At 44.8% G+C, this 23,346-nt stretch overlaps 1 long non-coding RNA gene across 2 annotated transcripts; it reads right to left on the reverse strand.

Annotated features, from left to right (window-relative positions):
* Positions 1-3,708: 3,708 nt before the first annotated feature.
* LOC144144875 (uncharacterized) lies at positions 3,709-19,658 on the reverse strand. Of its 2 annotated transcripts, none has more exons than XR_013317364.1 (6): positions 19,502-19,658; positions 18,025-18,088; positions 12,553-12,607; positions 10,747-10,790; positions 5,619-5,690; positions 3,709-3,865 (listed from the first exon to the last, which is right to left on the reverse strand). It is a non-coding gene; the product is annotated as an uncharacterized LOC144144875 (long non-coding RNA). The 2 variants fall into 2 exon arrangements; XR_013317363.1 differs by having other exon boundaries at positions 3,709-3,868; positions 19,502-19,643.
* Positions 19,659-23,346: the final 3,688 nt, after the last annotated feature.

Genomic DNA, 23,346 nt, shown 5'->3' on the forward strand with positions numbered 1-23,346 from the left:
CTGATGAGGAAGCGTTGGGTGAAAGTAGCTTGCACGCACTCTGCCATGAACAAGTTGTAAATGTTCAACTGGTACTTTTCCACTTTCATGATTCTGGTCAATATTATCCTGCCGCAACCTTAACATAATTGGTTGGAGCGCACGGGATTTATTCGGGACTGGCACACAGGTTTGCATCGTATCGGCATGGGCGCAGTCGTCGAGGATACGTAAGCCGCCCTGGGAAGCATTAACCAGACGAGACCACAACACTACGAAGTCCCAATCCCTTGCAACATCAATGATATGCAGCTGAGGCTAGACGACCACGTCAGCCGAGACCAGTAGCGAGCATGGCTTGTCCCCAGCACTCGTCCGGCCTTGTTGGCGTCCCTGTTTCGGGGGTAGCCTTCACGAAGCCCTCCGCCGTTAACCGCCTCAGCCAGTACCACACTGCTTATTCGCACCTAAACTTACCGTCACCACATCCATCCATATTATTCGCCGTGACCTGGGCGCTCCCTTTTAACGAGGAGAGAGTCCACGAGAAAAACAGGAAACAAGTGCAGTATAGCCGTCTGGGAGTCTGGGCGTAGCCTGTGCACGATTTGTCATAGCCACCTTGTAAATAATGTAAGTAGATTGTTTTCATCTACTGCGGTTCCTGTGGCCTTCATCTTCACTCCACTCCATAATGTGCCGCATAACTCAACCGTATGTATTTTGTGTTCTTTAAGACGCGAAAAAAGAACAAAACAAATGCCTCAATGCGGTTTATACTTTTATTTATCTGCACCAATGTTTCGGTATGGTTTTACACCTGTTAAAACTTTTTGTACAATATCTTTTATGCCAGTACTCAAAAAAGGTGTAAGAAGCTCTGAATTGAAGCATACCCGTGTGCACTGACTACAACAGCCTTCTCTTACTGTAGAGATGCTTATGCTGATTCTCTTTATTTTTGCCTTCAGCAAAAGGCGCCGATGCTGCTAGTATACTGGGAGAATAGAAGCAAAAGAAAAACTTACCCTTCATTTTTATGTTTGGCTCTACTTGAGTGAAAGCGAAAACACAGGCAAGTATACGATGTGTATAGTGCCATTTATTTGAAACTCGGCCTCCACAGCTTGTTTTGTTTTTTCTTGGAATGCGCAATCGGTAAAATTGCGTGATAAGTTTGTTTTCTTAAATACAGTGGTTTTATCTCAGCTTCTGCATTTCTTCCCTTTGCTCCTGAACTTGTATCTTCTCTACCAGAGTTAGTTGCCTTGACTGAATTCCGTGGCCGGGAACTGAGTGCGAAGCATCGATTTTGTTTTTTTGCTATTCTTTCCGGTTTTCTTCACCACTAATCAGAAACCGACTAAATGGCATTCTACTCCTAAGACTGCTACACAACCAAGGAGAGTTTTATCTAAGGCGATATCATTACTTGTAGTTTTCTAACCAATAGCACCAAGCCGCCGCATCAAAGCCATTCCAGCACCATGACAAAGCAGCCGCCGAACGGAGAAACAGTGCTTTAATATAAACTATTCAGCGTAAAATTTCCTCCAGAGTGAATTTGTCCGAACACACAAAATTATGACTATAAAAAGCAACTGGCGATTACGATACTGCCTAATGCGATATTTGGGAGCCGCAGAAGAGCGCTGAGGCTGCACTCACTCGTGGGCTCTCTCAACGGGAGCATTGATTAGCGTCTACGTCGGCGGTGCAAATTGCGTCTCAGGAAGGGACCGCGAAGTGCTTCTTAATTGAACGCACATCATAGTGACGCGCAGGCACGCCCCCCTCATTTTTTCGCCAAGCGTCGCGCCGTCGAGCGCCTCGTGCGAGCACAGTTTACTGCCCCATCCGCTTCTCCTTCCCCACCGCACACTTTCGGAGAGCGCTGTCTTGCGCCGCCACAGTGAACCGTCCTCCCCTCCCGATTTCGCGACCCCTCTTCTTTGCTATCTTTCATTGCTCGCTTTTTCTTTCACTCGTCGGTCAAACCCATCGTTCCCTCGGTTATGCCGACAACGCGGCTCAGCCCAGAGACAGTCGCCAAAAAGCTGTGCCCTAAAACTGGCCGTGCATCGGCTCATTTCGCCGCAAATGTCGTAATTAGACGACAGTCTTGTGCCGCCTCTGCCATGTAAACTCCTTTTTTCTCTTTGCCGCCCACCTCTCATGTTCGCCCCCTCTCGTCTCGCCTCTCCCGCGAAAAACACTATAGCTTTGCTCAAGTCTAAAAATTTCTGTGCTGCACTGCGCGTGCGCCATGTCTTGGAACCTTTCTGAAATGTTGGCACATCTAGGATTGCCGCCCTCTCTTCTTGGCTTGGGCGCGAGCATTCTGAATTTTTGGTCAATACATTGTTTCCAACATGAATATACAATAAAAGCTCGTTATTTCGAACTCTGTTAATTCTAACTGCCGCTTAATTCGAACTCCCGCCCTGGTTCCGGCACAGCACTGGATATTTCAATGGGGGAAAACTCCAGACAATTGACATGCGTCGGCATCCAGAACGGTAAATTCGAACTGGAATCCCCTGGTTACCATCGCTCCTTGCAGAAGACGTCGGCCCAGAGCGATAAGAACGTGTTGCAAATCCAAACCCAACCAAATTTACAAGAGATGCAAAGGAACGAAACAGAAAAAGAACGGCGTGGTGCGCGCGCTAGGCTCCTGCAACTGCTCATCTCGGCTCTACAGAGGGCGCCGCGCCACCGTGGCCAGTGCTCCTTGCGCATGCCATGATTATTTACAAAACATTATTTACGAAATCACCTGCCACAAACGCGTAGCAGCGTCTAATTCGCGATTACGAGTCCAGAGGTGACTTCTTTGTGTTCTTCCCCCGCAGCGTGGCGCGATTTGAATTCGTTCTAGCGCCCGCCCGCTGATTCGAACTCCGCTTAGTTCGAACAATTTTATGGTCGCCTTCGATTTGGACTTAACGAGCTTTTACTCTATTTCCCATTGCACAAATCAGAAATTCTTGTACTTCTCATCAAAAAACGTTTTATTACTACTTTTTTAGGCATGTTTCGGTCAAATGGGCGTATTGGTTTTTTTATATAAACGATGCCGCCAAATAAAAACGTCACCCCCAAATGTACTAGTTTGGAAGTGTATTGTAGGTATAAACATCATGTACAACAATTCTTTTGCTTTTCACCGGGCTGCTACATTAAGAGACAGACGTAGAAGCAGACCAAAACTTTCAGGTTTGTGTAGCCCAACAAAGACTATCGTCGTTAAACTTTGTTCCACCTCAACAGCATCTGCAGACATTCATCTGCAGACACATCTGCAGACACAGCATCTGCAGACATTCAGTAGATCAGTCCGTGTAAAGCTTGCACTCTTATTTGTAGTCACCACGCCGCCCCGACGGGTTTCAAAACGAAATGTGGGGTTCAAGGATTTTTGGTCGTATGGACGAAGTTACAGATATATAAACGTGCGGAGGAAGTTGACGAGCACTAGGTATAAAACTTTTTCAACCCAAGCCTCCCTAAAACAGTGAGACCAAATTAGTAGCTCCTGCTACATGTCTGAAACTGTGTGGACCTGAAATATAAAACAACAATCACATTAAAAAATTTTAACAATCACGCAGGCCTAAATAGAACTACATCGGTCGCTTAAAGTATGTAGATTGCAATATATTGTAGCAATAAGTTATCGTCACTATAACCGGGAAAAATCTGAGAATCACGCGAGAATAAAAACGCTTTTTAAGCTTTAAACAGCCTTTATTTATTCATATTGATGCCTTTATTCCACAAAATTGCTTCCCTGCTCTAGACAAATCATGTTTAGATCAGAAGGTACGATTTGAAGGTCAATAGAAGTCATCTTCTGTAATTCGTGGCACCATCGCTCGCCCCGCTTCTGAAACAAATTCACATTTTAGATACATATGCTCGCATCTTCCAGCGCTTCTGTATCAACCGGATAAAAGATCCTGGACGTGTGAGTGATTAGCTGCGTTGACCTGTCCTTGAAATATTTCATTTTCGTGTCTACTAATTCGACGCGCTCCTAATGCTCCGCTAAATTGCCGATTTCCCCTAAACTTTCAAATTTCATCAAAACACTGAGCTTATGGTCTTTCTCTAATTCCAGTCCAGCCAATCGGTAGCCAATTGGTTTCCCTAATAAGGTAAAATTATACACCAATATTTGCGTATAATACTAAGCTTCAAAACAGCAGCGAGATAAATTTCAGGCAGATCTCACTGAAATTTGTATTATTTCACCTCATGGCCTAAATGTTCATCATCCCCACTGAATACGCATAACCGAAAGTGGCATGGACAAATTTCGTTTGCCAATCTCAAGTGAGCTAATTACGAAATATGTAATGACTATTCGTTTCAACAGTATTTTTTACCTGAAAGTTCGGCTTTATGAAACTACAAAAGATTCTTTTGGAAAAACGGGTACTGTATTTTATGCTATCTTGACGTCTCGCCACCAGGAAAAAAAAGAACCTTACAAACTCTTTCCAAAATGTACAAAAAAGAGCACCATTTTAGTCTTTAAAAACACAAAACAACGTCGAAGTCAGCCGTAGCAGGGAAGGGCACAGATGCGGCGCTAAACACTGGAAATTGGCCGGCTTGTATATTGAATACATATTATAATTTCTTCGATACAAACAATATTGAAATAAAACAGAAACGGGGTTGACCAGTCGCTCTTCTCAGCATTTCGACTTGTTGGTGATGCAAACACATTTGGAGCTACTATAGCCACGCAGCTAGAAATAACATTTTATTGACTGCTGCGAGATGCTTGTGCAATCCTTTGTTACTCTTGCCATAACCCCATAAACCTGCATTAACGGGATCATCTTGCAGACAGAATGAGAAGTTTTTCTGAATGCCATAAAAGGACCATAAAGTCTTAACCTTGAAAAACATAAGTCCATACCTTCCACACAAAGGTGCACGTAAATCGAGAATTCAAAGTGCATTTATTCTACATGAATATATACATGTTCATTGCCATCAAATAAATCTCTTCTAAATTAGGATGGCATAACTTGTCGAGGGGCAAGACGGTTTTACCATTATCAAATCCTCCCTCAGTGAAGATGCTCTTAGCTTCTAAACTGTCGAACAAAAAACGTGGTATGTAAAGAATAGTGCACCACTCGACAACAAAATTGAGCTCATTGTATATTGTTTTCCTCTTCGCCTCAGGGAGATTAGTGTTCCTTAAACGTTACTTTCTATCGCCAACTCGACATCACAAAAGAAGCACAAGCCAAATTCAAACAAGCCAAAAGGCTGCTCCTTTAACACAACATGTGTAGAAATATTTAGAGAAGAACTAACACACCGCGCGGGCCAATATAAGACGCGTTCAACTGCGACATGCGACCAAATAAGCTGTTTTGTGGGGCCTATTCTGCGAATTTTTTCACTCAGCATAATCAGATTGAAGTGCTTCAATGACAACGAAGCTATGCCTACAGTTTTACGTACAATTATTGTTGAATATATATTCATTCACACCAGCAATATTAACAAATCCAAGAATTTGCGAAGGTTGTAAAAAGCACCATTTCAAAGTTCACAGGTTTCCGCAAAAAGCGCAACACCTGCAAAACATAACTAAAAGTTACTTCGCTCACCTTTTTTCTGCAGCTCCTTCTTGATCATTTTGATCCTTCGCTTGTGGAGCTCTTCATATTTTTGTTTCATCTCTGCAAAGACGCACATTGGCAGGCCAAAACTTCATATAAGACTATAGGTGACTTTAAATTGAAAGGAAAGTTGGTATGCATCTCTACGACATCATTTTAAGCTGGGTATATCCCTCTAGCTCCATAAACACCAAGCTCACCCCGATCTATTTTCAGAGTGAGTGCTGGGGAACAGAAAATAGTTTCTGTTTTGAAATGAAAGAGCATTTTGTAGCAAGCGTTGGCATTTTGGTTTCACTTTTCTTGCGCCAGCAGTATATGGCTCATGTATGCGAAACTTTGCGCAGTCCATCCTTGGACAGAGGTACAAAACAAGAGAACGATGTGGCCTGTGCGAAGAAAGGTTAAAGATGATGATGACAACGATTTGTGTTTCTTGGCGCAATTCCAGGTACTGCAAAGAATGCCATAGGTGTTATTTATTTACAGTGCAGTCAATGTGTACTAACGCCCTCTAGTAACAAAAACTGGTGAACCGAAATACAACGCAATGAATATGCCTGTTGGAAAGGGCCAGGCTGTCAATATGCCTCATGATCAATGACTTCTAAGAACTTCACATCGCTAAGAAAATGAGATGTGGACTTATGGAAAATTAAGTGTTCGTCACCAAAAAAGTGTATTGGTTGTAGTGGAATGTGTTGTTGTTATAGTTTTGGGAAGCAATGCGCCGTGTTGTATCCAGTGCCTTGGACTGGGGAAGTTCTGGATTAAAGAAAGGCCCTCTTCACACCTGCAACGTGTGAGCACATGCGAGTGTGTTGCATGTGTGGGGCCTATTCGTTGCGTATCTGTTGCTTATGCCACTGCGGTATCTTCCCAAGTGTGATTTTGTTAGATATATATTGTCTGTTTGTTTGCTGCAGTCTGCTTGCCATGTTTTATAGAGGTATTGTCTGATGTCTCGTTTGAGGTCAGAGTAGGATACTGTTGTTATGTCTACTGCATTCCTCAGTGCAGCTGTAGCAGCTATTTTATTCGCCTCCTCGTTGAAACTGATCCCATGGTGGCCTCAAATCCAGCCAGGCCCAATTATACTTCTTGGGCATACACAGGCATGATAGCTTTAAAATGCAGATTTAATATGTTGTTTTGGGGGGTTTTGAAATAAAAATGCCGCAACAATGCTCAAGAAATCTCTTGGTGCTAGAAATAGGGATGATAAACTAAAAACTTTGTTTTCAAGAATGCGTTGAGGCATCAAATCACATAACGTGAATCCTGAACCAGGTAGGTGACAAAAATGATATCGCATTGTTACACGACAGGACTACATCAGAGTTTTCGTGGCGCTCTAGAAGGTACGCGCTACTTGAAAGCAAATTTTTCCCGCCAGCCTTCTGGAAGAAAAATTAGAGAACGAAGAGCTCTCACCCGGACGGGAAGCTCGCATTTAATGTTCTCCGTAAACCCCAGAAGTCCTGTAAATAAACCCTGATTCGCACCTTGGTAGAGGTGCGTGGAATTTCACAGCGGACAACGAAGTCGCTGTATTTCGCCGAAACTCTCGCCTCTCTGGCCTCTCCCCAATGTAAGCACCCGTGACCACGACTAAACCAACTCTTTGGCGACACTGTCAAACAGCTGGAAGCACCAACGGGAACCGCAGAAATTCGCAAGAAAGGATGAAGAAGACATGTATAATATTAAACGACGGGACTGCTTGATTACTGTTGTGGTGCTTTAGACCATGTGCGCTACTTGATAGGCAAATCTTCTATGCCAGCAGCCCTGACGACGACGAGGACAACGAATCGCTTTTGGACGGGCCGGAGGCTCAGATTCGGCGCTGTCAAGTAAACCCCAGAAAATCTTGTGAATCCACCCTGCTTCGCCACTTAGTCACCTGATCATCATCTAACAGTATAGATAAGAAAAACATTCGGCCACCTTCATATTGAGATGCGAAGGTTCAACACACGGTCTTTGGCCTTTTCTCTAGTTTCATCTTTGCATTTCGTATTGTTTACGACGGCTTTTATGTAGCTTTAACTGGGCTTTTCTGTAAATTAACAACTTTTTATAGGTTTACCTCGGCTTTATTGTAGTTTGAACGTGGTTTTTTCTAGAGCTGTTACTTTGGCTTTCGCTATAGCTCTACTTGGCTCTTCCTTAGCGTGATATTAGTTTTGCTAGCATTACTTTCTATAGATCTACTTGTCTATGCTTTAGTATTATGCAAGCCGTACGTCATCTCAAACTTGACCTTTTATGCAGTATTTCAACTTGACTTTCCGGTAGCTTCCCTCCTTTTCCATCACAACTATATCCTTTTCTACTAGTAAAGCTTCTTCTATTGGCTGTAGCCAACAACACGTGGCTACTTAGTCTTCGCATCTCGATTGCGAACTTGGCAGAACTTTATCAACTTCGGCAGCCCTCGCCCGGATTTCGGATCTTCACGACGCCACTTGACACGCTCACGATCGGCTTCCCCTTTCCTTCACCAAGGCTCTTCTTCCTCGGAAGACAGCACCTTCTTTGGTCTGCCCACCTTATAGCTAGATCGGACAGTGATGCGGCCGAGCGCACACCGTCTTCCGCCCAATCGGGAGCCCCTGCACGTCGTGAGAGCTTACCTCATCATTAGACGCAGCCCATCCCCGACGCCTGCCTCCCCATCCGAACGTAATCGCGGTGACGCGCACCCCCAACAACTGATCATCGGCTTCTCGCTCCTCTCCACTTCCGTCACGCTTCTTTCCCCAGCCTCTTTCTTCTTCCCACATTTCTCCGCCGATTGTTACGCGATGCCTGGCACCGCTAGAACTAAAGCTTAAAAGAGCTCTACCGTTAAACGCCGATACTGGTAGACAGCAAAAGCGCGACAGGGGCCAGTGCCACCGGCCACTGTGGCGTTTTTAAATCAAAGCTCAGTGGCCACAGCCACGATGTCAGAAGAGCGAGCGAAGAACGGGGCTTCTAATGCCTGATAAGGCATGCACATCTAGTCGAGCCTCCATATCCCCAGAGAGAGGGGTGGAATTTTACCGCATTCCTCAAGTTCCACCATTAAATATTCCGTTTCGTTTTGAGTTTAAAAGATGTAGCAAAACCGAGCCATATCTGTTTCCCCACTTCCAAACGTTTCCTCGCATACAAACTGCAGATTTTATTCAACACACCCAAGTTTACAATAAGCCCAGCAGTATCATCATCTGCTAGTCTCAATCAAACACCGCTATTGTCTTCCCACCAATGTCAATTTTTTCAATGCAACATGCCAAGTAATTGTAGAAAAGCGAGTGCATCAGCCCTCTCTGTCGCCATCTAACAACGTAAAACCTTGGATGACAAAACAGGAATACGCAATCTCTCTCGTCGGCACTACAAATAAAATTGACTAAGACTCACACAAATCAAGGTTTAGAAATCAGGGGCGACTCACACGAATCAAGGTTTATAAATCAGGGGCCTGCATACTTATTCACGTCGACTTTTCTGCATCTGATAGACACCAAGAACTCGGACCATGTCTTGGTGCTTGACTCAAGCAGGCCTAAGATTCTAGCTTACTGTCCCTCAACAAGCTACAAACCCCATCCGCCTAGTATTTATAAAAAGCCACAATATTGACCAAAGTGTTTGTTGTCTACAGAATCAGACACAACAGCTTATCAGTTCTGCGTCCGTTACAGAGACTATGCTAAAGCCACTCTCCAATGTAATTAAAGAATGGCAATGCTTAATAGAATCGAGCGAGCGAGATATTCCAGTGATACTGAATGTGAAAGGCTGTGAACTTTTTTCAGGATGTTATGTCGCGTAGTAGATTGGGTCTCGTCCTGAATAAGCCTATATGCTGCCTCATTTGTCGCTAAACTAAATGCTTGTCAGTCTCATACGGATGCATTTAGGAGCGCGTATTTTCCTTTCTCAGCACCTACGGAAAGTTTCCCTGCGATATTTAGGTCGGAATTTCAAAACGTTATCTTCAGGAAAGGTGATAAAACTATAGCAAAGAGAATGCTCATAAAAACTAGATTCCATTTAACTAAATCATATATTATTTTGAAACGTTACACATCATTTTCTGCACATTTTACGGAACCTTGCTTTACACATAGCGTTAGGACGCCATTAATAAAGCATATACAGCTAAACCTGGATATAACGAAGTTGATACAAATTTGTAATTTTTTGTTACATGCACGTTTTCTTTACGTGCAGGTTTCGATCTAAGGCTCAAGTGAACGAAGAAGAAACGAAACCGAAATGCGAGACATTACTGATGGTGAACTCACCCTTCAAGGATTTATTTCCCAGTGAAAAAGTACGCAAGTTGCGACTGTTCTTTTCGCTAAGGCTTAGGCACTACGAAGCACTCGAAAGAAGCCAGGGCACTTATCCCCGTATTCACAAACGTAAGTCAAGTATCCCTTTTGACACTCTTCAATGCCTTAACCCGTTTCAAAGACCAGACGTATGCTGAAAGGGCGCCTTTCCGAGAATTCAATGCTCTTTTCCGCATTCAAAATTGTTGAGAGGGTGTTAGCTGGGACACTGCACCAGGTGGTGACGTCTTTCTCCTCGCCGGCGATGACGGCTTCTAAAATTGCGAGCTTGTCTTGAAACGCTGAACTTTTCGTTTTGTGGCAGCAGAACTCCTTACCGACGAACCGACACTACAGACAGCACAGGACATGCGCCACTACACGGCGACAGTCTGGAGCTAGCACTTAACTAACTGACACACACACACTAGGTCACACTAGAAACGCACAGTAGTTCGCGTTGCCAGCGAACTTCGCTAAATTTGTGCAATTTTCCAGCCAATTCTTCAGAAAAGTTAAAAAACGTACTTCGATCATTGCTCAGGCGGCTGTTTGTTTTTACAGAGTCGAAAAACCCGAACAGCCGTGTATCCTATTTGCGGTAGGCGTTACCGACGTCCAGGCAGGCTACTTTATTGCTGCCGTCCTCCACCAGGGTGCGCCTCATTGCCATGATTTTGCATCGGCGCATAAAACTCGCGCTTTTTTTTCTGAACACCACGCAATGAAGTTAACGAAAATGGAAGTCACCAGCACCTAGAAAAATAATGTCATCTACTTACCTGCAGTGTCCGGTTCTTCGACAGCGGCCTTGGCATTATTAGCCCTGCAAAAAAGCAAGGTTTGATAAATCTCAAGAGCTCAGCCCTGGTTATAGTAAGGACTACTGCTTCCTATCTCGATAAACATAGTGAGAAGGAAAAGGGAAAAAAGTCGGGAGAGCGGAAGCATTAAACTGCGATATACATCGATATACGGATGGTAATAAACACGATCATATCCAAACCTAAACAATGCTGCACAAAACATGGTTAAGGGAGTATTTAAAACGGTGGACAAATGTGCACATATTACAATGCACATGTTGAAGAGCGTTACCAGGACATTATGCAGCCCTTATTCCGCGAGAAATGTGCCGTTACTTTCGCTAGCACCACCTCGTCATGATTGCACCGTGGACCAAGAGCCATGTCGACGCCGCTTATGTGGCTGATTGTTAGCGCAATCTCAACTAAATAGGTTCAACAAATATGCTTCCAAAGCACCTCGGAATTTTTCCCACCAGAAACAGAACATGTGGTATATGAACTGTTGTTGAAACATTTGTTCCCCGTAAGCCTGTTCGAAACGATATAATAACAACAATACAATTACAAAAAGCTCGCACTTTAACTTCAAATGACCACACAACTAGTAGCCGCGCCATATTATTAGTGCCTGTTATCCCACTTAGCTGCCAAATCATAGAAAAATATGTCCGTACAGTACAGACCTGGGCAAAAGTACTTTTGAGAGAGTTGATGCATTTCACGGCACCTGACAAAAAATCTGAAAAAACTTTCTCCGGTAACAGACGTAACAACTCCCAAACCCAGCGGCTGGTGTTCTTGTTTGGACGATATTGCACGAAATATTTCGGGTCGATACTTTCTGCGGCCGAGGCCTTTGGAGATATCTAGCCCACAAAATGCGCCAACTTTTGAAGTACCCTTTTAGCGCGAATAACAACGTTTTGCATGCTTGTAATGAACCATCCTCCCAAATCGATTATTCATCGGACAGCGGCGCAACATAAATACTATTTAAACTCCATGTTTGAGACTTCGTGGCTATCACATAGATTCTTTCTACACTCCAGTAGCCCTGTCTTGGTAGCAATAAGTAGTGAAAACACAGTTTCATTCGTCAAGTTAGCAAGAACGCACCTGCATTTTGTAGCATATTTGTGGAGCATTACCCCTTGAATAAATTATATTCGGCAGGCTGAAGTCGCGAGCACGCACGTCACGCTCCCGGGAGGCGGTGAGCTATCGTAGTAATCCGGATGCCAAAATTGGCATTCCTTAGTATTTCTTGTCATGCTACCAAGAGAGAGCTTCAGCGGATTATTGATACATTAGCTTATTGATACATTTCATGCCCGCATGCTGGCAAAAAATGGGAAGTAGTGCACTGATGCAATCTGTCCCTCTGGTGCAGTAAATGACCATTTAGTATTCATGACATTTTGTTGCTGCTTTATGGGTGTCTAGCCCATTGGCGTAAGTAGCGAAAACTACTGGCCGTGATATTAGTAGCAGTAGCAATAGGCATTTATTGCTTAACATTTATTGCGTGTAGAGAACCAAAAAGGTTGCTATAACGAAGTCTGTCTTAACATTCAGTTGTAGCAGGCGGGGCCAGGCTGTTTGCGCCCTTTCCCGTTTTGTTTGTTGCACTGCAACTTCACATTTATCCTTTTCCTTTTCTTCTCTCACAGGAACAAGGCTTCTATTCAATGATTTTGACGTTGGTTAACAGCTTCAAGAGTTTATTATTGACTCAATCGATAACCTATATCGCAAGGAAATCTACAGAAGAAGACTTACGTCATATCTTCCCTTCCAACAATTGAGCGCGATTGGCCAACGGGAACAAGTGACGCTGAAAAAAAAAAGGTTTATAGGCTTACGTGCCCGACTACCGTCGTTAAATTACAAAATTAGTTCATCCAGATGACGGCACAACTAGAAAAAGTACCATCAAAAAACGCCCACAAATCGGAAGCTATTCCACTAGCACACAAGCTGATCAATCTGAGGCCTTGTGAAAGACAGGGATCACTTCCAATGAAATAATGGACAAACAGCATAAACCATTTGCTTCAGACTAGGACTGACGGTTTAATGACGCCAGGTTGCTTTCTTGGTGTTCATGTTTTTCTCTGCAAGCATGACGCTTAAGCTCAGCTGATATGGAAATTGACAGCACTGTTTTACTCGGGGAAATAAATTGCCTCAAATTTTTCGCTCGGATTTAATGGCGGTACTTCCTTCCGGTTTCAGTACAAGATCTTTGACTTTGATACTATCACCTGACAGTTTTGATACTCTCCTAACACGCCGTAAATAGCTTTCGCAAACGAATATTTTCAAATCGTCAACGTTCTTAAGAGAAGGCAGATATGTTCTTTTTTGAAAAAAATGCAGTAACGTCGGACCAACCTCTAAATACATGAAAGTCTCTCGACTTCAGTTACACGGGCAGACTTTACCGTGGTTTAGCAAACCGCGGCTACACCAAACCGTAGTTTGCGGCATTACACGACAGATAAAACTGCGATTATTTCGCTAACTATTATTAATGCAAACCGAGCTTGGCCACTTCACTTCGGACACGCTAACCGCAGTCGCCGCAGCCGCAGTGTTAAAAATTGCGCATGTCAGATCGGACGCAAGTGGCGGCGCATCAGTGGAGGCGAGAAAAAATCACCTGGCGGGTTTAGGAAACGAAGGCATTCGGAGAGCCGAAATAGCGGGCGCCCTAACTATGAGGAGCTTGCGTTTCTTGCGTCGCCATCGCTGTCAGCGTGACTGCGATTGACCCCGACTAAAGCGAAATGTATAGCTCGTTTCCCGATCCACCCGATCAACTGCACCAAAATTGAGCTAAATTTTTAAATTCCCCGCGTCGTTCACAAAAAATGGATAAAGCAGGAAATCATGACGCGTTTTCAGCACTCGGAAATGATTTGCGCGAACTCCGGCCATGCCTGCAAACACGTCGGCGTTTCCGCCCACACAGCTTACGAAGCGGCTCGAACCGGACCAGACCCCGGCAGCAACAGCTTGTCGCCACTTTAGAAATCAATCTGATAGCGGAAAAGAAGTTGCACATGCAAAAAAGTGAATGTTAGTGTGGTAAAAAAATGCGCAACGGATTGCGATTCGCAGTTATAGAGATAGCGGCGATCACATATCCATCGCGATGTTAAGCCTAGAGTTCCCAACACCGAGACGACCTGAGAAATGCGAGCAGGTCGCGAGCTCTCTCGTGGAAGCTGTTGGGAAAAACTTGCCACGCGCGAGTGTGCTGCGTTTGGGTCTGAAGCAAGTGTTTTTACTATCTTTGCTTTTATCTACGCTGCTTCTCTGCTTAAGCAAAGGTCTACTGCTTTCGCCCAGCGGTTAGACACACCCCTCTAAGCGCATCCCATGATTCGCCAGGCCCGCTGTCGCCGATGCGCACAAGGCCAGGTTTTCAGTCGTTCTGCGCCGCACAATGGCCGCAGCCGCTGCCGATGCGGCCGATCAGCTAATCGGTAGCGGACCACTCCTGCGGCCTTCCATTCATGCGCCGCTGGTCGTCTCGGGTTACGTGACTCATCTCGCACCCGGTACAGAGGAACGGCGCGTTCGCGGTGAATAAACGCCGCGTTCGCCCCGCCGAACGCCGCGTCCGCCCGGCGTCCTTCTGTGAGCCTGGCGCAACGGCTTTGATCACGTGGTCAGTAATACAGCTAAATCAAAGGTTAACCAAGCGAAACCAAGACTCGATAAGACTAAGCCAACCTGTTGCTTTGCATATCCAAGGGTAGCTGCACTGAACCGCACCCATATCTTTTTTAATGTGAGGTTGAAAATTTGTTAATTTTATTTTGTTACGCTCACAACCAAGGGTCTGCTGTAGCCGCACTTTGGATTTCGCGTGTATCAGCCAAAACCGCAGTTTGCGATAACCGCGGCTAAAGTTTAGTTACCACGGTTAAACGTAACTGCGGTTATTTCCGCCGAGTAACCAAAATATTCCTTACCTTATGGCTGTAGTAAAATTTGTGACACTCGTTTTCCAAAAGTGCGCTGTTGATAACGAAACCAAACGCCCGAGCTTCTGTTTATTTGCCAGGAGGCTCAGCAAGGCGTTGGTGATTGAAGTTGCACTTGTGGTGTCCGAAATTACGAACCTTAGACGTTATTAATATACCAAACGGAAGTGAAACTATGTATGCTACTATTTCCAATAAAATATCGGCTACACAAGCGTAATAAAACGACTGCAATTTGCATCTAGATAGCTCCAACAGCCTGCAGACCCTATGATTTCCTCAAACTCCGTGTATTTCTCCTTTTATTCTGTAAGCGTACATTAACCAATCTAGCGACCATGGCCGGGACCCTTTCCCTGCCGCAAGATCCGTCCAGTCACCCTGTGATCATAAGCACAGAGGTCATAAGCACTGACCTGGCATCGCCTATCGAGACCCCAACTTTTGACAGGATCTGCCTAGTTCGAATGCTCAGACAAGAACGTTTCCTTTTGGCGAAGTTTGGCATTACACAACCTCGGCATTTCTCTTTCCCGGCGACGCCCCTACAGCTTCGGTGCATGCGTAGTGGGGGGCCCAAGGTAACGGGGCTGTTTCTCACATAAATATTCTGCCACCACTGCTTAAAGACCAAAAGCCTGCGCCTTAAGGGTCGAACACATGACCAGAAAGGGACGCTTATCCGCACGCGTCTTCACTCCGAGAACCGGTTTGGCTGCCGGATGACCAACTGCGTCGGCGGCTCCCGCCCGCATCCACCCTGCTAGGTAACGCGCCGCTTCGGAAACCGGATTGCACGGACGAACATGCGTCGCCCGCTTTGCACGCGCCATTGAACAAGCACACGGCATTTCAATGCGCCACGACTCTGAAGGAGTGGGAGGGGAGTTGAGACGCGCCGCTCAACGCAACCCTCCTCTAGCGTCCTGATTAGCACAAAGGTGACCATAAGAAAATGTCGCATTCTCGGCTGGGAAGCAGCCCGTTTAGTGCGTGGGCTGATGCGGACCGCCATGAGCTTTCAGTTGCAATGAAGACCTTTTAAGGGCAGAGCACTTTAAGGGCTCGTCTTGTCGTCGTAGCTCGCTCGCTGGACCCAAGTAGAGCCACACGGCGTTCCGTCGTGCCTTCTGCCGTCGCGGCAGGACCCAGAGGTTTCAAAACCAAGCCGTTTATATAGTCATAAGCCCTCGAAACTCGCGAACCGCTGGCGGTTGTCATGTATCACCCCATTTGTTAGCGAAAGGGAACCGCAGTTACGTTTGAGGCACAATATACATGATTAACCGCAAGTTCCCGCGTTGCTTTAGTTTTGAACGCTCGTTGGGTTGGTTTTAAGATTAATCGAAAAAAAAGTAGCAGTTCAGCGCCGGCAAGTGCGGAAGGAAAAGCAAGCACGAAAAGATTAGAACTCCCGCTGGCGCGGTTTCAGGTCAGGGGTGTGCGAGCACTGCGACGGCGGGAAATTTTAACTTCGTTGGACCAACCTCGCTTGAATTCATCAGGAGAAGAATGAGACGGGGCAGCAAAGAGCGGGATGGGTGGTAACAGTGAGGGGATAATGGCGAATCATCGCTCTGCACTTCCGACAGCTTTCACGTTGAGCTGAACGGATTTAATATTTTAAAGCGAATCTTTACTACTTTCATCCCGCCGATTCGCGGAGTATGCGCAAGTTAACCTTTTGGCTGGAGACACAACACCGGCGACACACCCCTGGAAGCGCATCGCGTGATTCGCCGGGCCCGCTTTTGTCACAGCGCACAGGGCCTCGTTTTCAATCGTTCTGCTCATATGAGCAACGGCTGCCGCCGTGGTAGCGGCCGATTAGCTGATCGGCAGCCAACCACCCCCCAGCCTCCCATGTGTGCGCCACTGGGTCGTCTCGGGCTATGTGACTCATGCCGCACCCGGCAAAAAGGAACGGCGCGTTCGCCGTGAATGAACGCCCTGTCCGCCGCGTTCACCCCCGCGAACTCCGCCGGGCCTCCTTCTGTGAGCGTTGCACGGGACCGAACGGCTTTGAGCCGTAGTCGGCATTACAGCTACACCAAAGGTTAACCAAGCGAAACTAACACTCAATCAGACTAAACCAAGCTGACCCTCTGCATGCCCACGGTTAGTTAAGCCAATTGCCGCAGCCATTTTTTTTTTGTTCCTGCCTCCTCCCTAGATTGTTCGAACTCGACGGGAGCTGCTTAGGTCGCGACCAGGTTTTTTTTTATTTTTATTGTATGATATTGTATCTTGACTGTATAGCTATTTCATTGTATATGTATAGCTACCACTTTTCGATAGGCAGTGATATCTTTTCTCTCGAACAGTGTATTATTTCACGACCTTACCCCCTCGCGTGTCTTGTTGAATGTTGCCATGTACTGTAAATGTGATTTTTTTCCCTTACTCTCTCTCTCTCTCTCTCTCTCTCTCTCTCTCTCTCAATTTCGCAAATTGTACTACTTGCACAGATATGTGTCTGGCTGCCATTGTAATTCGTATTCATATATGTTCAGTAATATATGTTCAGTGTCCGTTTTGCATTCCCCTTTATGTGATGCTCTTGGGTGCATTTGAAATATTCAATATACATAAATATCGGAATTATTTGCGTAACATTAAAACAACCAAGAAAAACACTCTGTAAAAACCCAAGTTTTATTATGGACCCCCCGACCGGCTTTCTGGGCAGTTCCATGATCATTTCTCAACAGAACAGTGGGCTTTGTGTAAACTACAAAAAGCATTAGCAGTATTATCGTTAGGGAAGTATAGCTTTTTAGCTAGATTTCTTTTAGCAGGATGAAGCCCATGGCCTGTCCTTAGACTGGTTTAGAAGAGACGGCTACCGTGTGCTCTGAGTAAAGAAGTTGCGTGTCTACGTGATGTAATTAATTTATTGAGCATGCCGGCGAACGCAAATGTGCACATAGAAACTAAAGAATTACAAACGTCGTCTTTTTTCGGTCGAACTGCAATCTTCCAAGAATATAGTCATCATCTACAGTAGGCGTTATTGACATCGATAAACGCTCGCGTAAAGGTCTCGCCCTATGTTTTGGAATACGGTAGTTGAAAAATACCAGATTCGTAAATACTGCGGCCGGTTTTCCTCATCTGTTATTACGAAAGTTGTTAGTGCAACTGAAATAGTGCAACTTGCTGCAAATAATAAAGCAAATTTCTAATCGAACGTTCTCGTTTTTCTTGTAGGGAGTCGAGATGCAACAATTTTCATATTCTCATCAAGTGACCTTACCAAGTACCGCCGCCGATAAAAGCAGTACTAGGAGTGTAGGCGATGTTGCAGGTCGCATTTTGGTCTGTGGACAAAAGTGCAGCATCGTTAAGTTCTGTACATGGGACAAAACGTACTTTGACATAGCTATGGAACACAAAATTAATAGCAACTACTTAGGCATCCTCCAGCAAGATTTCCCGAATGCCACAAAAAAAGGTACCCCTGGCCTGACTGTACACACATTTTTTCAAATAGGTGAAGGAATATTTCAATAAATCAACCAAACTTTATTAACTGTTTTAAAACGTAACACATCAGGTACTCATACTGCAGAAACGGGAGCCATAGCAAAACATTACCAAGTGGTAGGTGCATTTGCTGTGAAACACATACAAATGAAATGAAATATCCCTCCTAATCAATTAGAACAAGTTAACACTAAATAAACAAATTGAAAAAGCTAAAAATTGGTCGCAGAAGGTGTTTCCGTTTAAAAGCTTTACAATATATTGTGAAGATAACCTATAATTATTTATCATCACTACAAACGACGCCACCGCAGTAACGTACTCCACGTTTTTGAACATACAGATATCGCTAGAAAAAATACCTACTATGAAAAGGTCACTGCTTACGTATTCCTTAAATAAAACAGTAAATTGTGGCTGTAATAAGAAACAATTGCATATGTATATGACAAAATTAACAACAGCTGAGCTTGGTAACTTCAGTCTGAGTGATCAATAACACAAAGAAACTACGCGCTGCGGTGACTCAGTGGCAAAGGCGTTGTGCTGCTGAGCACGATGACGCGGGTTCGATTCCCGTCCGCAGCGGCCGCTTTTGTGATGGAGGCAAAAAGCAAAAACGCCCGTGCGCACGATATTTCGGCGCACGTTAAAGATCCTCAGGTGGTCAAAATTAATCCGAAGCCCTCCACTACAGCGCGCCTCATCGCCTGCGTTGCGTTGGCGCGTAAGACCTTACAATCAAACACAAAGAAGCTTCTGCAAACAAAAACGAAAAATAGTTTTAGGGTGTACGACGAACACATATCTTAGCAATAATTTTTACAAAAGAAAAACGTTAATCCCAACTAGGCACAGCTGGAGTAGTTTTATGAGACTTAGTTGTTCTTTCCACAGACTTTTACTGCGAGTTTTCGTAGCAATTACGCAGGGGTCGTAGACGTGTACTATTTTGCTAACTATTCCCCCTGTCGGCTTTCTCTATAAGGCTAGTGTAGGGATTACCCTGTTTGTGGAAGGAATATATCGAATCGCGCATTAAACAACGGTAATGTCAATTTTAAACTAACAGGTGTCTCTTTTGGCTAGCAAGGTTCGTTTGATAGGGGGGGATTATATAACACAGCCTTTCCTACACAGCCATACGTTAAAAAACTTGGTATGAGCACTTGTAAGTTTTTCATAAAAAACTGGTAAAAGGTGCATTCTAGGGCCCACCATTACAATAAGAGAATTCTTTTCCTTACCCGTTGGTAGATCACTTCAATTGGCAGCAGTAGGATGTTCAGAGTCTCCTCGAAAGTGGTCGGAAAGGTCCTTGTGTTCCTTTCTTTTATACACGTTTTCGTGTTCCAAGGCTCTAATAACTAACCACTAAAAAATAAGGACCAAGTTCTCCTTCATTCGGAAAAATACTACATTCACTGTCGTTATTATCACGCGTCAATATTACTCTTTTGTAGTACGCGCCGCCGTTTTTCCTGAAAAGCGCGGCCCAATATAAGTTCGCCCAATTCAGATTCTGTTCGTGACTTTCCTTTTTTCTTCTTTTCATCAATAAGTACCTGCCTTCCTACCTGTGACGCGTTCCAATACAAACTGCGCAATTTCGCGGCCAGCTCATCTCGCTTGTTCTTCTGCACACTTTGTCCTCCTTTCAGGAAATTAGCAGTTAACCTGCGGCCTCACCACGCCAATAGGAAAAACGCCTGTGAAAACTAAGCGCCGCGTGACCCTTCGTCTGCGCACCTCCGGCAGTCCTGAAATAGCCGTGGCCCCATAAATAGCGACAACTATTAAGACACTGAGAAAAGGGCTCTTATTGAGGGCAAAAATGTTAAGCATTAGCACGGCCCGTCGCTATAACTTCGTGCCACAGTATGGGCTGGAATAACGCGTCTAATTTGGCGCCATATGGGGCGGCTTCCTTGCCGAATTGCCAATCAACGTTGACTGCGCTCAACGTAATGGCCATTGCGATTTTTTTTCTCCTGGTACAAATCTGAAGTAAAGCAAGTGGCGCTTCTGTGAGAAATTCAGTAAGACAATTAACAAAACAAAAAATTCTGTGCCCGGTTAAACACATTTGCCCAAAAACCATCAACGCCACAACAAACCCCTCAACTCTCCCAACAAGCTGTTTAATATTCCGCTCAAAAAAAGGGGGGGGGGATACAATTCTACTAAATTTATGTAGGACCTACATCAATTTGGGGCATTTGATGCAGGGCCTACAGCAAAGGTCTACACTGTAGGCCTGTAAAACATGATTACTCGCTTAGCTTCATCATCATCATCAACAACAACAACAACAACCTATTCAGGACGAATGGTACGCCTGCGGGCATCTGGTTCGCCAGATTTTAAGTTTTTTTAGGGGCGAAACACCTTAGGGCCGAGACTTGTCCATCCAGAGTTCGTCCGCGGCCGTGCTCACGGCACAACACCATGTAAATCCAAACATCTTTGAACAGAAGGTTCACAAAAGGTTAACACGACCAAAATAAAACGTTCACAAAAGGTTAGAGAGAGAGAGGGAGGGAGACGCACAGCACCGTGTAAATCGAAACATCTGTGAACAGATGGTTCAATAAAGGTTAACAAGAACAGAATAAAACGTACACAAAAGGTTGGAAAAAGGGAGAGAGAGACAGAGCGCTGCGGTGCAAATGCGTTTATATACGCATTTGCACTGCAGTGCTCTCTCTCTCTCTCTCTCTCTCTCTCTCTCTCTCTCTCTCTCTCGCGCGCGCGCGCGCGCGCGCGTTCCAAACCACACATTCCCTTTCTGCCATGGATCAAAACGAACGTAAGGCTCGGCATGCGGCGGCTCAACGTCTACGCAGACAAAAAGCTGCCCCGGAGGCAAGAGCTGGGGAAGTGGCGGCAAAATGGCAAGAACGCCAAGCGGACCCTGAGTTGAGTGCTCGGGAAGCAGCGGCTCAATGGCAACGCCGACAGCAAGCTTCCCCTGAGTACATACTGCACACACGCGTTGTCACTCATTTACATGAGCGAGTGGGCAATGTTACAGATGATTTACAGTAGGAACGATCGCCAGTGCTTCGCCCACTCGTCATGATTCACTTCGTGGAGTTGCGGGAATTTTGTCTGGATAAGTCTGGATAAGCCGATAAGCAAGACGTTCGGAGTCAGTTTGCTGTCGTAACGCTAGCAATAATTCCTTTGTAATGGCTTTGATTTACACTCAAAGATGCCCCAGTAACTTGCCATGAAAATACGACGAAACACAGTAAAAAATCTCGTTACGATGTGTGACACAAAGACCAACACTTAAACTGCGTAAAATAGCAATGTTGTGACCGAAAAGCTTACTTACGATTTATTCACTTGGTTCCCTCATTGCTTTTCACTGTCACATTTCACATTGCTGGTTACTGTCTTTTTCGTAATTATGTAGCCTAAATAATGTAAGTGTGGTTTGCATTAAAATGATGTCAGAGTTATTATATTGAGGCAGTCCTTTGAATGAACGAAATTTGCATTCTCTCTCCATGACCCCTTTAAATTATTTTTCTGGACATAACCAAACTGTTTTTTTTCCTAATCATGAAGCTTGCCTGCAATGGCACAGTGTTGCCATTTTAGCCCTTTTTGTCCACCTTTTTGGTGGACTTTTTTAGCCCTTTTTGTCCACCTTTTTGGTGGACCTTTTTGTCCACCAAAAAGGTGGACAAAAAGGGCTAAAACGGCAACACTGTGCCATTGCAGGCAAGCTTCATGATTAGGAAAAAAAACAGTTTGGTTATGTCCAGAAAAATAATTTAAAGGGGTCATGGAGAGAGAATGCAAATTTCGTTCATTCAAAGGACTGCCTCAATATAATAACTCTGACATCATTTTAATTCAAACCACACTTACATTATTTAGGCTACATAATTACGAAAAAGACAGTGACCATGCGACCCGCTAGCTCATTGCCCGCACTGGAATGTATGACGTATTATGGAGATCTGTGCAATTGCCTGCGGCTGGTAAAAGCAAACTCTAGTCAGACAGGATTTACTAGCTTGCACAACAACCTACTTGCGATAAAATGCCTTGCATATTCTTTTTATGGCACGTAAATATCGAACAAGTTAGTGCGTCACTTTCCATTGCCTAACACAGCCGTCGGACGCATAGCTTATGTTTTAGGAAAAGATTACTATAAAAAAACTACGGCAGGTATAGTAGTGCGGTCAGAGGCAAAGTGCGAACACTGGTACTGATGCTGATGATGATGATTAGATGATGATTAACGGCTTCTTTTTAACGGGGTGACGCTGCACAGCGGCCTTACGTAACGCCACTGTAGAATCGCCTCGCCAAAAAAATAAAAAAATAAAAAGTACCCAAAAAATAAAATAAATAAAATACCCTTAAGAAATTTTTGTGCCAGTCTAAGTTACCAGTTCGCATATCTTCCCAGATTGTTCTCTGTTCTTTTCCCACCAACATTCTAACCTTCTTTTACTAACCTCTACTGCTGTCCAATTCACTTTTCGGCTAACCTTAAAGCAAAGTGCTTCCGGAAGCTGGATGGCTTCCTCACTGAGGACCGGAAGGATACTTTTGCACTTCGTTACAATATGTCGCATGGTTTTCTGGCTCCCTGCCGCAGCTTGCACACAGTTTTTGCTGTAGCGGCTCGCGGATAAGCGTTTTCGAGCGCAAGAAACTTGCCCGAGCTTCAAAACGCAGTGCACTCTTTGGAACAGATGTAGGGGAAATCCCTGGGGTGGAGTAAGTTTCTGCGAAGGAAAGTTTGACATCCACCTCAATGCAGCCATACGGCTACAAGGGAAAACTATGCAGCTTTCTCAGAAACTTCGAAATCGAAGAAAAATTCGCTCTGGTCCAGGATACGAACCCGGGACCACCGCTTAACTGGAACAGTCGCTCTACCAACTGAGCTAACCAGGAGGCTAGTCGTTCGTAGCGCGAGAGCGAATAGCAACTCGAACTGAAGGTGAATTGATCAACAACTCGAAGTGAAAATTCGACCTGGACCAGGACGAATTTTTCTTCAACTGCGAAGTTTCTGAGAAAGTTGTATAGCTTTCCCTTGTAGCCGTATGGCTGTATTGAG

The sequence above is a fragment of the Haemaphysalis longicornis genome, unplaced genomic scaffold (genome assembly GCF_048455015.1).
Source record: "Haemaphysalis longicornis isolate Haplotype H1 unplaced genomic scaffold, Haemaphysalis longicornis Haplotype H1 scaffold_7, whole genome shotgun sequence".
Lineage (NCBI taxonomy): Eukaryota > Metazoa > Arthropoda > Arachnida > Ixodida > Ixodidae > Haemaphysalis > Haemaphysalis longicornis.